The sequence below is a fragment of the Gracilinanus agilis genome, chromosome 6 (genome assembly GCF_016433145.1).
Source record: "Gracilinanus agilis isolate LMUSP501 chromosome 6, AgileGrace, whole genome shotgun sequence".
NCBI lineage: Eukaryota > Metazoa > Chordata > Mammalia > Didelphimorphia > Didelphidae > Gracilinanus > Gracilinanus agilis.
In genome coordinates this window covers 141,110,191-141,124,493 of record NC_058135.1, presented here as the reverse complement: position 1 = coordinate 141,124,493, position 14,303 = coordinate 141,110,191, and the positions used below count along the sequence as shown (strand labels likewise).

The 14,303-nt window shown below is 36.7% G+C and overlaps 1 pseudogene; it reads left to right on the top strand.

Moving 5' to 3' along the window:
• The first annotated feature begins 743 nt into the window (after positions 1-743).
• LOC123252366 lies at positions 744-2,533 on the top strand (annotated as a pseudogene).
• Positions 2,534-14,303: the final 11,770 nt, after the last annotated feature.

Sequence of the window (14,303 nt, the reverse complement as noted above, 5' to 3'; positions counted from 1 at the left end):
CTTAGAGCCCTGTGGAAATTATGAAACTATTTATTGAATTCAGAATAGAATGTAATACAAAAAAAGTGTGGTCATCACCTTTTCTATGGATCCCTGCAGCACACAGCAGGGGACGGTAGCGCCCACTTTGGGAATCACTTATTTAGAGGTACTATAAATTGTCATTTCTATTAGTATCTTAGTCTGTTAGTTATTCCAAATTGACTGTTGATTTCACTTTTCTTTGTTGCAAAATGCATGATTCTCCTTTCACATATCTTCTCAAAGAATGGAAATTAGGAAAATAATGAAAGCATAATATAATCTATTTAATAGGTTTTTTCTTAAATGTTTTTAGTAGAACTTGAGAAAGTTCTTTTTGTAAAAGATACTCATTTGTGAGATAGACTAATTAAATATTATATCATCTTCAAGTAATTCTAGCATTCTACTCTATAAAAACACTGTAACATGAACATGGATATATAATAGATATTATTCTATATAGGACTTGTTTTAACAAGAATAGTTATGGCAACAAACTCTAAATAATTGCATTTCTCCATGGAACTTAACAGGAGTAGATGAAAGAAAAATAAGTACTAATGAATTTCTGAAGCGTTTAAGCTGAGGAGGTTTCATGATTGTACAATGTTGTAACAGTCACACTTAGGTGGTGGCTATTTTTGCACATAAAATGTGAAGTGAGAAATTGAAGCAATTATAAACCCAAGGTAAATTTTCTTTTTTCTTTGTGAGTTGCCATGTCGACCTTATTGGTAAGAATGTTTCAAGTGTAGTATCTCCTGCCTCAAGCTCAACTATATTCTTTTCGCTTATCATTTTAAAGATTTAATTGAAACTTATTCATCCCATGAAAACACTCTTGTATCTGTGATTGGGAAGGTACTGAATTTGGATTTGGGAGACCTCAGTTACAAGTCTAAAGTCATCACTTGATCATTGTGTAATCCTGTCACTCATTTTATTTTACCAACTCAAATTAAAATGATTTAAAACTGAGAAAACATACACACACTCCTTGAACACACTCACAGTCTCAAATGTGCGGGTACATACACAAACAGTTCTGGACCATATTTTGGAGGGAGAGGGAGCCAGAAAGAGTGGGCACTGAGATCTCTAGGCATACACAACAAGAGCCCAAATTCCATAGTCCAGCATAGCTCTGTGAGATTTTGGTGAGGTTGAGAAGATCTTAGGCAAAAGAAACAACAAGAAATGGAAATAGAAATATCTCATTTCTGATGAAAAGACCATGACAGCAATGAGGACCCGTGGGACTCCAAACATCATTGACTGCATAGGGAGGAGTTTATAGATGAGTTTGATGGGGTGCATATGGCAAGAGAGAAGAGATTAGATCCGGGAAGCTCCAGCACCCCCAAATTCCCAAGAAACATCCAAGGAACTCCTACAGAGAAAATGTCTTATACTCCTGAGTGTGAAAAGAGCAAAATAAATTCCCACATGGAAGCTGATTAACCCTTCCCTCTAAAAATCAAAGGAGTATGTTACTGATGTGGGAGAAACACACCCAAGTTTGTAGCAGGGTCTCTCCCTGAGAATGGGAGACTCAAACTCCTTTCAGGCCAGAAGTAAGAAAAGATTTTTATTTGAAGAAGTTGGTTTTGATGGTATAATAGCCAAATAGCTGGTGAAATAGTCTGTCAGATAATTAGGTAGCCTTAGGCTGATAGAAAAGCCCAGGGGCTAGTAGAGTAGCTTCTTTGAAGCTGAAAGTATGGAGTAGAAGCTCTTCTATAAAGTGGCAGCTTCCTCCAAGGAGTGGAGCTTCCACTGTAGAGTGGCAGCTTCCACTGTAGAGTAGCTGCTTCCACACCTTGTGGATCAGGGTTGGCATATTTATTGGGGTCTGGTAGCTTAGTATCTCCCTTTCCAAACTCAGGTAGAAGTATGTTTTGGGGTTTGCTGCCCTAGGGAATAAGCAGCAAGTTCAGGTTCCATGTTCCTCCATTGTCCACCTTGGCATCATTTGTCAATGCTGGAGAGGTCTTGCTGCCCTTCTGGAGGGACATTATTTGGGGGAGGGGTGAGGAGATGCAGTACATTGGAAGACCACTCTAGGCAATTAATTCTTTCTAAGAATACATAGTTGATGCCTCGTATAGAATGTTACAGATTCAGTACACAGAGTGGAAAATTGAACCATCTACAAATCATGCTTGATTAAGGCTGAAACTACAGGTTTAGCAGTTGATATTTAACTAGTGCTAACTAGTGAGAAATGCAAGATTTCAGAATATGAGTGTCCTGTTCCTATCACTACAAAGACCCAGTCAGGACAGAACAAGGCTGACAACACTGTTTCTTAACAAATTACACCCGGTGGCTTGCACATCGTGCCATTAAAAAGGTCCTCAGTGGGATACTGAATTGAGATGCCAGTCATGAGAGTAACTTAGGATACTTTGGGGGTGCCTCCCACCAGCCCAACTTGAAGGTGCTTAAGGGAGCGCTCAGTATGGCAAAGGAGTACAAAGTGGCTGTGAATGCACTTGGGTCAGACTGACTGGCTGCATTGGTTCCAGAGGCATCTGCATGTATGGGGAGATCAATCCACTGAAGCATTCATCTGATCCCCAGGCGAGATGCATGATGAAACTGAAATGACTGACTGACCCAAATAAAGCCATTGTTCCATTCTGACCAATAGAGGTCTATACTTGAAGAATACTTTGAAGGGAGCAAAGATTATATCTTTGGTAAAAGACTCAGGTATATCATCTGTCTTAAGGAGAGCAACTGTAGGTTGTAAAACCCTGAGGTGTAGAAGGAAGAAACATTTACTCATACACAGGCTGCTGGATAGCCAAACTTCTGTCCACAGTGCCTTGACACTGGAGATGATGAAGGAAGTGTGGAGAGCACTGGGCAATGTGTCTGCAAAGGACAGTAGATCCATGCCTCTCAGTGGGGTTGAAAGTGTGTTTTGTGGGGGTTTAGAATATTATTCCTTCTCCCTTGGCAGACTGTCTGCCTAGCAATGAAAGGAAAGCATCAGGACTGCTAAAGCTATAAGATGACCCACATTGACCCTGAGCTCTGTCTGCCCTGGGCCTGAGTTTCTGATAGACCAGGACTCAGGAGGTAATTTGAATAGTACATTTAGATGATAGTTTAAGGTGACACAAAAGAACACTTTGCTATAGAAGGAAGCTTGGTGGATTTTATTTTTTTTTTGCCTTGTGTAAATCTTAGTCCATACTAAGAATGTAATATTTATTTGTGTATTTATTCCTGCCCTGCATATTCCCTTAAAATTCTTCTGTTCAGATAAAAAAAGATAAAATGGAAAAAATAGTGCTTACCGTGCCTGTTTCAGGGTCATTGTTAAGGAAGTTTTCAGTAAACCTTAATATGTGAAATTAAAAAAAATCTTACAGATTGTAATGGTTAGAATGAGTTTGACTAAGTTATGAGTAAAAAAAAAAACCTAGACAATGTAAAATAGTTAGGAATCTATCTACCAAAACAAACACAGCAATTATAGGAAAACAACTACAAAACACTTTCCAAACAAATAAAACTAGATCTAAACAATTGGGAAAACATTGATTGCTCATGGGTAGGATGAGCTAACATAATAAAAATGACCATTCTACCCAAATTAATTTACCTATTTAGCTTCAGAAACTCCCCCCACACACACTCCCTGCTGAATCTCACCTTATATGCCATTCCCTTCGCCCACTGGCTCTCCTACATCATACCCCAGGAACCAGTCACAATTCCTCAATTAGCCTGGCACCACCCACGGGCAGCTCCTGTGGGATCAATTTTTTGGTTGCTGATTGACCAAAATCCAAAGCAATTGGAAAGGAAGTCTAAATCTCTGATTGCTCTAATCAAAATACAAATTGCCTTCTCACATTATTTTACTCATTTTTGTTTTCATAGTGTTTGGGCTTCCCTGTAGCTACAAGCTGTTTAAAAGTCTAGAGAAAAACCTATAGCTCCTTGGCTAGGGAGATAGGGGCAGCTTTATGGGAGGACAAGGGAAAAAATCCTACAGAATGAGAAGGTGAGGCTGAGCTGATGGGCTTAGGGAATCTATACTTCGTATGAGCTAAGGATGCATGTAATATTTATAATCTGAATTTCCTATTTCTCTCATCACCTAGAATGGTTTTCTGTACACTTAAGCCATTTAAACTTATAATTTATATTTGGAAGGGATCTTAAAGATAATTCAGTTTCTTCATTTTAAAAATTAAAAAATAAAGGAATGATTAGAAATTACATAGTTAGGAAGTGTTGGAACAAGGATGCATATCCTCTGATCCTATATCTGGTTTTCTTTCTAACAGACCATTCAAAAATTGAATTCATTTCATATTGAAGTTCTCATATCTAAAGTATATGGATAATCTTGTCAAATTATAAGAACAACAGCCATCCTCCAGCTGATAAATGGGCAAAAGATATGAACTGAGAATTTTTGGATGAAGAAATCAAAGCCATATATTGGTTTATGAAAAATGCTATAAATCACTACTGATTAATGAAATGCAAACAAAAACAATTCTGAGATATCATCTCACATCCATCAGATTGGCTAAAATGACAAAAGGCATAATGACAAATGTTAGAGGGGATGTGGAAAAATGGGGACACTAATATACTCTTGGTGCTGCTGTGACCTGATTCAACCATTTTGGAGAACAATTTGGAATTTACAGCCAGAAAGTTCTAAAACTGTGTATACTCTTAGACCCATCTATTTCCCAAGGCAATCAGGAAAAAAGGAAAATAACCTGTCTGTTCCAAAATATTTATAGTAGTTTTCTGTGTGATGACCAAAAAACTGGAAATTGAGGGGATGCCCACCAATTGAGAAATGGTCAAACAAATTGTGGTATATGATTGAGATGGGATGCCACTGTGCCATAAGAAATGATGAGTCACCTAATTTATAAAAAAAGGCTTTGAAAGAACTACACATGTTAATGAACAGTGAAATGACACCATACACAGCTACAGATTTAATACTTGAAGGATAAATTGTGAATACTGTCTCCAGAGAATGAACTGAAAAATGGAAACATGAAAGATGTAATTTATGTCTATCTATATATATCTATAAATCGATTCACTTGGATGATGCTTTCTAAGATGCAGGGTGGGACTGAGATACTTGTAAATAAGTTCAAGTAATTAAAAAAATGAAGAAGAAATAAAAAATAATAAACAAAAAACCCTTTCTATTGATAATGTAAAATCTTGACACTAAAGCTTTCAGTTAATAAACAATAAACCTACTATCTGCTAGGCATTATACAAAGTACTATGGGTATAAAGATAATCTTTGCTGTTGAACTAATGGATGAGACAACATGCAAAAACAGAAGAAAAAAAACCATCAGTTTTATACAGGCAATCATGAAAAAATCAACACCAGTATTAAAGGAATCAAGAAAGGCTTTCAGTAGGAGGTTTGGTTTTAGTTAGGACTTCAAGGTAAATGGAGACCAAAAAAAAAGGTTATTAAAAAGTCTATTCAATTGTTCTCAGTCAGCTTTCATTTATTTCAATGTAATTAATTTAAATTTATTTTAGTTAAATTTTAATAATTTATTTTAATTTATGAATATATAAAATGAATGGAGAAATAAGCAATGAGAATAATTAAGAACCATTATAATCACCCCTATAGACAAATTTTGAATTAGTTTGTCCAGTCCTGAAATAACTTGATAAGAACTTTGTGATAAAGGATGGTTTGATTTACAGGATAAAGTGATTATTCAGATGTGACAAGGTGCTTAATCATTATCTGTAAGTACTGTATAGCTTTTATTCAGAAAGAATGCTAGGGACTCCTCTTGAATATAGTCTAATCCGACTCACTCAAAAGTGATGCATTTCAAAGAGGATCTACTAGGTATCTTTGACTCTAGCAAAATAAAGTCACATATTCCCTCATTTGTACAGGCTAGTTGCTTGGGATGAAATTTCCTGAAACTATGCCAAAGTAGACACTGGAGATCCTAGTGAGATGGGCTAAATATATTGTGTCTTGAATGACTGTCTCCTCTAAATCAGTTCATATCCTATCAAAAATCATTTTAATATTGTCATATTGGTGTGAGGTTTCATTTATGTTCCTTTTACCAGCAAACCTTTAACAATTGTTTGCATATTTATTTAATAATGAAGGCAGGCAGTTCTCCCTGACTATGATGCTTGCCTTCCTTTCTACTGCCTGATCAAATCAATATTTTCCATCCAAGTTCTAGTGTTGCTTCCCATAGGAATCCCTTTCTAATCTCCCACTTCATGTGAGTTATTTTTAACCACAAAATTATATCTTATTTGTGCTTCATATATTTTATCTTCTTAAATGTTTAATTATTTCCTTAAGTAAAATATAAATTCCTTGTTGTCAAAGCCTTTCATTTTTTATCTTCATATATGCTGAATTTTTAGTAACATGCTTGACCCATAGAATAGTAAGTTGTCAGTAAATGTTTATTAAATTAAATCAGATTGATATAAACAATGCATAGCAGAACAAAAGAAGATAGGAGAAAAATACACTTCATGAAATAGAGATTCAAAATCCAAAGTTTAAGGAAGTTGACAGTGGCAGTCAGATAGAAGATTATTTAAACATGAGTAGCAGCAAGGATAGTGTATGTAGGAAGTGAATTTTATCCACTTCTTATTTGCTCATCTGCTCACTCAGCGCTGTCTTTTCAGTGCCTTCATTTCATGTCTCTTTGCTTTCCCATACATGTTTCCAGAGAGCAAATTTCTATACTTGTTGAAAATAAGGGTTAAGCACTCTTACGTGCATACTTTCATAGTCTAGTGATGAGTCAGCCGCTGTACAAGCATAATGCACTTATGCTCTGCCAAAAAATAAGCATGCTCAGGCCGTTGTTGGAAAGTTCACCTTGACACATAATTTCTAAAGAAAATAAACCTACAATTTCTTATTGAGAAAATCATGAAGTAAAATTCTCTAACTTTATTCTTTTTATGATTTTGTTTTTTGATGAAATCCATGATTTTAATAAGACTTGTAAAATGTCATATTTCCTATGAAAATAAGTTTTTAAAACATTAGGCAGAGCCTTAAATCACTGTAATTCTATCACCGATTTGGAATTTTTTTGACCAAGGATCAGATTGGTTAAAGCTAAGAATTTTCATGCTACATGCTAGTGACAAACAATAAGACAAGGAAGTAGGGACATGGTTTCATAAAAGGCATGCTAAATTTTTTGAAGTTTTGCCTAGAATAACTATTCTTATGACTTTGTTAGAAATCTTTAGGCTCCTTCAAAAGAAATGGAACTGCTCTCCTACCAAAAAAAGGGAAATTTTATATTTTAAGTATCCAAAATCCCGGGGCTTCATAAATAGGTTTTATATTTTATCATTGTTCCATTTTATTAAACAGTATTGTTAGAATAATCATTTTACAAAATTAACATGAAGAAATAACATCTTCTTGGATTTTAATGAATCTCTTTGAAAATTGTTTTTTAAAAAAACCTGAAATTTTGTCCACTAACTCACATACAAAAAAGTTTACCTGTAAGGAAAAAGAAAAAGACCTGTTCCACATCTTGCTCCAATTATACTGCTTTAACATTAATGTAGATTATTAACATATAACCTCAAATGGGGTGATCCAATTTCTCTGCAGCTTCCCATCTGTAGTCCATTCTCATGAGGGTATGGAACTCATTTGCACAGGAAGGAGACACATTGTAGAGAAGATCTGCTTTGGCGTTCCAGGGACAGCTGGAAGTCTCTGCATTTGGCTCTCAGTTCTTCAAAGTTCCCCAAGCACTAGTCCCCTGGCACCATCCTGGGGCATGTTTTCTGGTGCTATGTGTAAAACGCTTCAGTGATTTGGGGAAATGGAGAAATAGAATAGCTCTGAAATCCTAGGGGACACTTCTCAATCTACTTTATATAGCGTATGCAAAATTTACAGGTTCTGTTTTTAACTATTTGTAGAAATCCTCGATCTCCTCCGCTCTTCTTGAATGCAGAAGCTCTTTCACTTGTAGATAGACAAACTCAATTCTTACAAAACGATTTGTGTGTTCTTGTAATCATCTGCTGCAAATTCTACATAGACGAGGACTGTAGATCTAGAACTAGATCATGCCTTAAAGATCATCTTGTTCAATGCCCACATTTTATAGATCAAGAAACTAAGGCTCAGAGAGGTTTAATAACTTGTCCAAGTTTATATAGGTATTCATTCTTAGAGGTGGGATTTGAATCTAGGTTCCCAGATAACAGAGCCAATTGATCTTTCTACTATATCTTACTACTTCCTTGAACAAGACAAAACCAAACAAAAATGTATTGGAGGGTTAAATTATGATCATTTTGTCGTTCAGTCATGTTCTTCATGATTCCATAGACTGTACTCTCCATGACATTTTCTTGGCAAAGAAAATGATATGGTTTGCCATTTCCCTCTTCAGAGCATTAAAGCAAAGTAAGATTATACTTAGGAAAGTGGGAGGGTGTGTTCACATATGTGTGTTGTATGTTCAGGACTAGAGAGCTTTCTACTGATTACAGACAGGCAGAAATATCCTAGAAGCTTAGTTCTGACTGCACTGACCCAACTGAGTAGTTTGAACAGAGGGCAGCGGGACAAAGCGAGGAAGGAGACCAGAGAAAGGGCATGCCTTCCATAAAAGGAGAATCAGAAAAGGGACATAACATAATAGTGGAAAGTACATTAATACTGACTTGAGTTAGCAGATATAGGTTCAAATTCCACTTCTTATGTGCCATATGTGTGAGATACTGCACAAGTTTCAACCTCCTTGAGACTTACCTTCCTCATCTATAAAATTTGAGGGAGGGGGAGTTGGAATGAAATGGCTATGGGGTCCCTCCCAGCTCTAGCCATAGGAGTCTATGATTTTAGAGTTGGGAATAAGGACACCACAGAGGTCCTAGAGTTCTGTTTATACCCTAAGAGAAATCTCCTCTATGATATTGCTGAAAAATACTGATCTAGCCTATTCCACTTTTGGTCAGCTCCAATCATTGAGAAGCTTTTACTTAACAATGAGTTTTAATCTGCACCTTTCATACTTTGTTCTTAGTTTTTTTCTCTGGAGCCAAGCAGAACAAGCCTCATTCTTCTCCCAAATGACACCCCTGGAAATACTGGAACATCGTAGCTATTACATTCTACCTAATGGAGCCTTTAATCCTCCAGTCTGTATATCCTCAGTTACTTCAACCAACCTTATATGACCCTCTCTCTGGTCCTTTCAACATCTTCTTCAGCCTCTTTACTCTCTCAAGTTTATCCGTGTCCTACATAAAATGTTTCACCTATAAATGAATTCACAAGATTCCATTGTTGTAGGACAGAGTTGATCAGCCTAGCCTACTAGCTTAAATTCAATATTGGGATGAAATGCAATATTCAGAGAAGTTTCAGAGTTAGCAAAGTGTGCCTTAGCTTTATTTATTTAACTGCAGGAGGGGAAGGATATTCAGAGGAATTTTCAACGTCTGATTCATGTGAATACAACTTTCTTAGACCTACATTTATCATATTGCTAGTGTGAGGTCTGACGTCTGAGGGCAGAGCTTGTCCTAGCTCCTTTTCTGCCTAGACAACCAAGAAACTTACTCAACAGCCCTAGCTTTACCTCATTAGCCAATTAAATTTTAAGTATCTTCCCATTACTTCTTTTTTTTAAAAAAACCCTTACCTTCCATTTTGGAGTCAATACTGTGCATTGGCTCCAAGGCAGAAGAGTGGTAAGGTTAGGCAATTGGGGTTAAGTGACTTGCCCAGGGTCACACAGCTTTCCCATTACTTCTTAAGGAAAAAAAAAAACAAACCTAACCTATGTGGGACTAGGACTTAGTCTCTCCAGGTCATATCTGCTGATTTTTTTTAAACCCTTGTACTTCTGTGTATTGTCTCTCATAGGTAGAAGATTGGTAAGGGTGGGCAATGGGGGTCAAGTGACTTGCCCAGGGTCACACAGCTGGGAAGTGGCTGAGGCTGAGTTTGAACCTAGGACCTCCTGTCTCTAAGCCTGACTCTCACTCCACTGAGCTACCCAGCTGCCCCCTCTGGTGATTTTTTTTTTTGCCAGTATGTCTAAGGAGAAGCTAACATTTTCTGTAAATCTGGGTTGTGGGAGGAAGCCTCCCTTCAAGAAATTACATATTGTTTGATGTAGGATTTGATTTTCATTTTTGGATGGGAAAAATTACTATGTGCACTCTAGTATGCTAATATTCATGACACAAATGCAAAAAAGCAAGGTGGCCTTTGCCTTCAAGGAGCTCACATTTTAATAGGGGAAAACAATGCAAATGGAACAATGGTAGCCAGGGAAGGGAGGTCGTGTTCAATCAATGTCTCAGAGATAGTAAATAGAATTGTGGGATAATTTTATTTTGCTCCTAGCCTGTGAGCCACATATCCTTGTTTCTAGAAATTGTTCCTTGTTCTTTATACATGTAGGGCCCATGCTCCGTCAGGACCATTCCTCTCTATCCTGGAATTATGACCTGGGGCTGGATAATAGATAATAAAATTGTCAGATGACTCTCATTCCTGCTCCCTAGAGGTTAAATTAGATGTGTGTTAGTACAGGGGTCTCCTGGAACTTTTTCTGCTAAGATACTTTCTTTCCTGGAGTTCCGGTCCTTCATTATTTCTTAGCACTGGAATGTTCCCCATGCTGCTGTATCTGCAACCTAATCATTGCCTCTGTACTCTGCTCCTGGTCAGTCCTTATCCCAGTGACTGCATAGAAATAACTATCTTCCTGAAGTACTTGGGCTGGAAAAATGACTCACTGTGACGTATTCTTAGTTTTCCTGATCAGAATTCAGTCTGGTGTGCTCTAGATTTTTGTGAAGAAGATTGGAGGAAGTAAAGGGAAAAAAAGATTATCTCTGACATCCATCTGGATTCACCTCTCTTGAAGGTTAATATTTGACATGTCTGAAATACTAACGTGGATTCAATTAATGTTCCCAGAGTTTGACATAGAAAGCTGGAGTGTTCATGGTGAAGAGCTAGAGAGGGGAACCCAGAGAGCAGCATAGCATAAAAAAATCAGTTTGGCAAATTAGGCTAACCAGAACACCTCCCATTTCCATCTCTGTATCCCTAGTACCTGGTACAATGTTTTACATTTATCAGGTGCTGAATGAAGATTATTGAATCACATTTATTTGAATTTGACTTTGTAGAGAAAATGTAGACTTGCAAGCCAGGTGTCTTTCATGTCTATATTAAGGTAATAAGAGATCCTTTGATAGATGCACTCACAGAGTTAGCTTTATTGAAAGATCCTCTGCTTATGTCAAATAGGGAATAAAATGAAGATACGTGCTTACAAAGGACATTTTTACCTCTGTATTAGAGGATGTCCTGAGCAGGATTGAAAGGAAAGAAGAATTCCTGATAGATTTTAGGGTCTTCTAAATACTTTTTCTTTGGGTATTTAACATTTTAATGACCACAACCCCTAACTCCAGTGATACAGAGTGTCCTCCTCAAAGTCTATAATGACTCTAAAAAGAGATTGACTTTACCATTCCATAGAAGCACAAAAGAAAAACAAATGGATGAAAAACCCTTGTTGTCTAGGCTAAATTGGGCCCATTATTGACGATGATGGAGAGAGCACTTTGAATGGCATTTGGAGAATTATGTAAAACTCTCAAACACCTCAGTCTATCTACTGACACAAAACACATTTTTTTCCTGAAACAAAACAAAACAAAAACAAAAACATTGCTCTATCTGATGCTTTCTGGCTATGATTCACATAAATAAATTGACACAAACAATGGAGTGGGTACAATTAAGCTGCAACATATTGCTGGTGATAACTTGTATGGAACTAGAAAAGTAGAATAAATAATCTAATTAATCCCATATTTGTAGGATCCAAAATAAAGGTAACAAAAGCAAGGGATAATATATATATATATATATATATATATATATATATATATATACACACACACACACATATATATATATATGTGTGTGTGTGTATTTGTATATATACATGCTAAAAAATAACCATAGAAATAATTTAAAAAAATTACTGGGGAAATGTCTTTCATGGAGTGTATTTGAAGGACATAGATGAGGATTATCCATTATCACATAATGATTAGAAACTGAAAGACTGCAATCTGACACTGGAAATAGTTTGCCTATAGAATAGATCATGAATCCAAATAAATTTTGAAGTATGAGTATTGATATTTAAACTAGAAAGAAGTACCTCCAATTGCAAATGCTGTGTACATGCTTATATGAATATATAGAAATAGGTTTTGATGATATCATATACTCATGCATATATGCAATCCAGAAAATAATACAGTATCCTGTAAATAGCAGGTCCATCTGTTTTATTATTTCACAAACTGGATTTAAGGGGGACAGAGCTGTGCAAAGTTGTCAGCCTCATTCTCTCTTCCAGAGTCATCCATGTCCAGAGGCAAGGCAAAAGTCTAGAGGACTGGTGATGGCTTGGGGTACAGTAGATGACTTTGTCTTCTTTGGTGTCTAACCTGATTCTGCTGTGTTCATGGCTATTGCAACAAATTGTTCTCATCCACCCATTCCACGTAGGAAGTCTTCATGTGCTTGGGGAAGACACCTTCTTAACTCAAATCAATGGATTTTGAAGCTGATCAGTCACCCTCAATCTGGTTTAGGCTGCCTACTAAGATGGTTTTACCAGACTGTAGCCACTGGCCATGCTATGCTTCTTGAAACCACAGGTGAAATCAGGGTGGCAGTTGACCACCAAAAGAGAATGTCTTCATTGGAAAAAATGTTTTGTCAAGCCTTTACAATAGAGATATTACTAGTTTTTCCCAACAGGTAAATAATAATGCATCTTATTGACACATGGAGATGTTTATATGATAATAATAATGATGATGACAACAACAATAATAGCTAGCATTTATATATTACTTTAATATTTTTAAAGCCATTTACAAACACCTTTTCATTTTATCCTCAAAAAAATCCAGGGAATTAAATGCTATTATTATCCCAATTTTTTGTTTTCTTATAATTTTTGTTTTATTTAGTCATGTCAGTTATGTTCAACTTTTTATTACCCCTTTGGGTTTTTTTAAACCCTTAACTTCTGTGTATTGGCTCCTAGGTGGAAGAGTGGTAAGGGTGGGCAATGGGGGTCAAGTGACTTGCCCAAATTCACACAACTGGGAAGTGTCTGAGGCTGGATTTGAACCTAGGACCTCCCATCTCTAGGTCTGACTCTCAATCCACGGAGCTACCCAGCTTGCCCCTCCCCATTGAGCAGTTTGCCATTTCCATCTCCGGCTCATTTTACAGACTGAGTAAACTGAGGCAAACAGCATTAAGTGACTCACCCAGCGTCACACAGCTAGAACATATCTGAGGCCAAATTTGAAAACATGTCTTCCTGACTTTAGGTGTGTCTAGTTACAGATGATGGGGAAATTGAAGAAGCCAGAGGTTGAATTACTTGCTCATAGTCACAAAGTGAATATCTGAAATTGTATTTGAACTCATGACTTCTTGACCCCAAGACTGGTATTCCTGTCCACTGTGCCACCTAACTAGAAGTCTGGAAGACTTGGGTATATATCTTGTCTCTGACTCATTCTGGCTTTGTGATCCTGATAATATTTTAATAATATGTTACAGAGCAGATGATCTTCATTGATAAAGGAAATATCTTCTCTCAGATTTCTCCATATGAATAAAATTATTGGTGCAGACAAGCCTTCCCCTTCCAGTGGGATTAAAATAAGATCACGTATACATGTAATTGATAGAATTTGGTTTCTTCATTTTTTCACCCTTATAATCTTAAATGTTCTTCTATCAAAGAAAGAGAACAAGGTGAGTAGCATTCTACTTGCTTTCCTCTAAAAACTGACAGTTTTCTGATACACATTAAGAGCATTTCCTAAAATTTTCTTCACAAAGTCCCTTACCTAATGTCAAATATTTCAGCAACTGGGCAAGATTTCTTAGATTTATTTCTACTACATCATTCAATTTTGGTAAATATTCCACTAGACCAAGGACTTAACAAGGACATAGATATGTGTCAAATGGAAGAACCTATGGCAGTGTTTAATTCAGAAGAATGGATTCCTGCCTTTTAAGAACAAAGTTTAGAGGAACAATTACATTCTCTCTAATCCATCCTTCCTTCCTTCCTTCCTTCCTTCCTTCCTTCTTTCCTTCCTTCCTTCCTTCCTTCCTTCCTTCCTTCCTTCCTTCCTTCCTT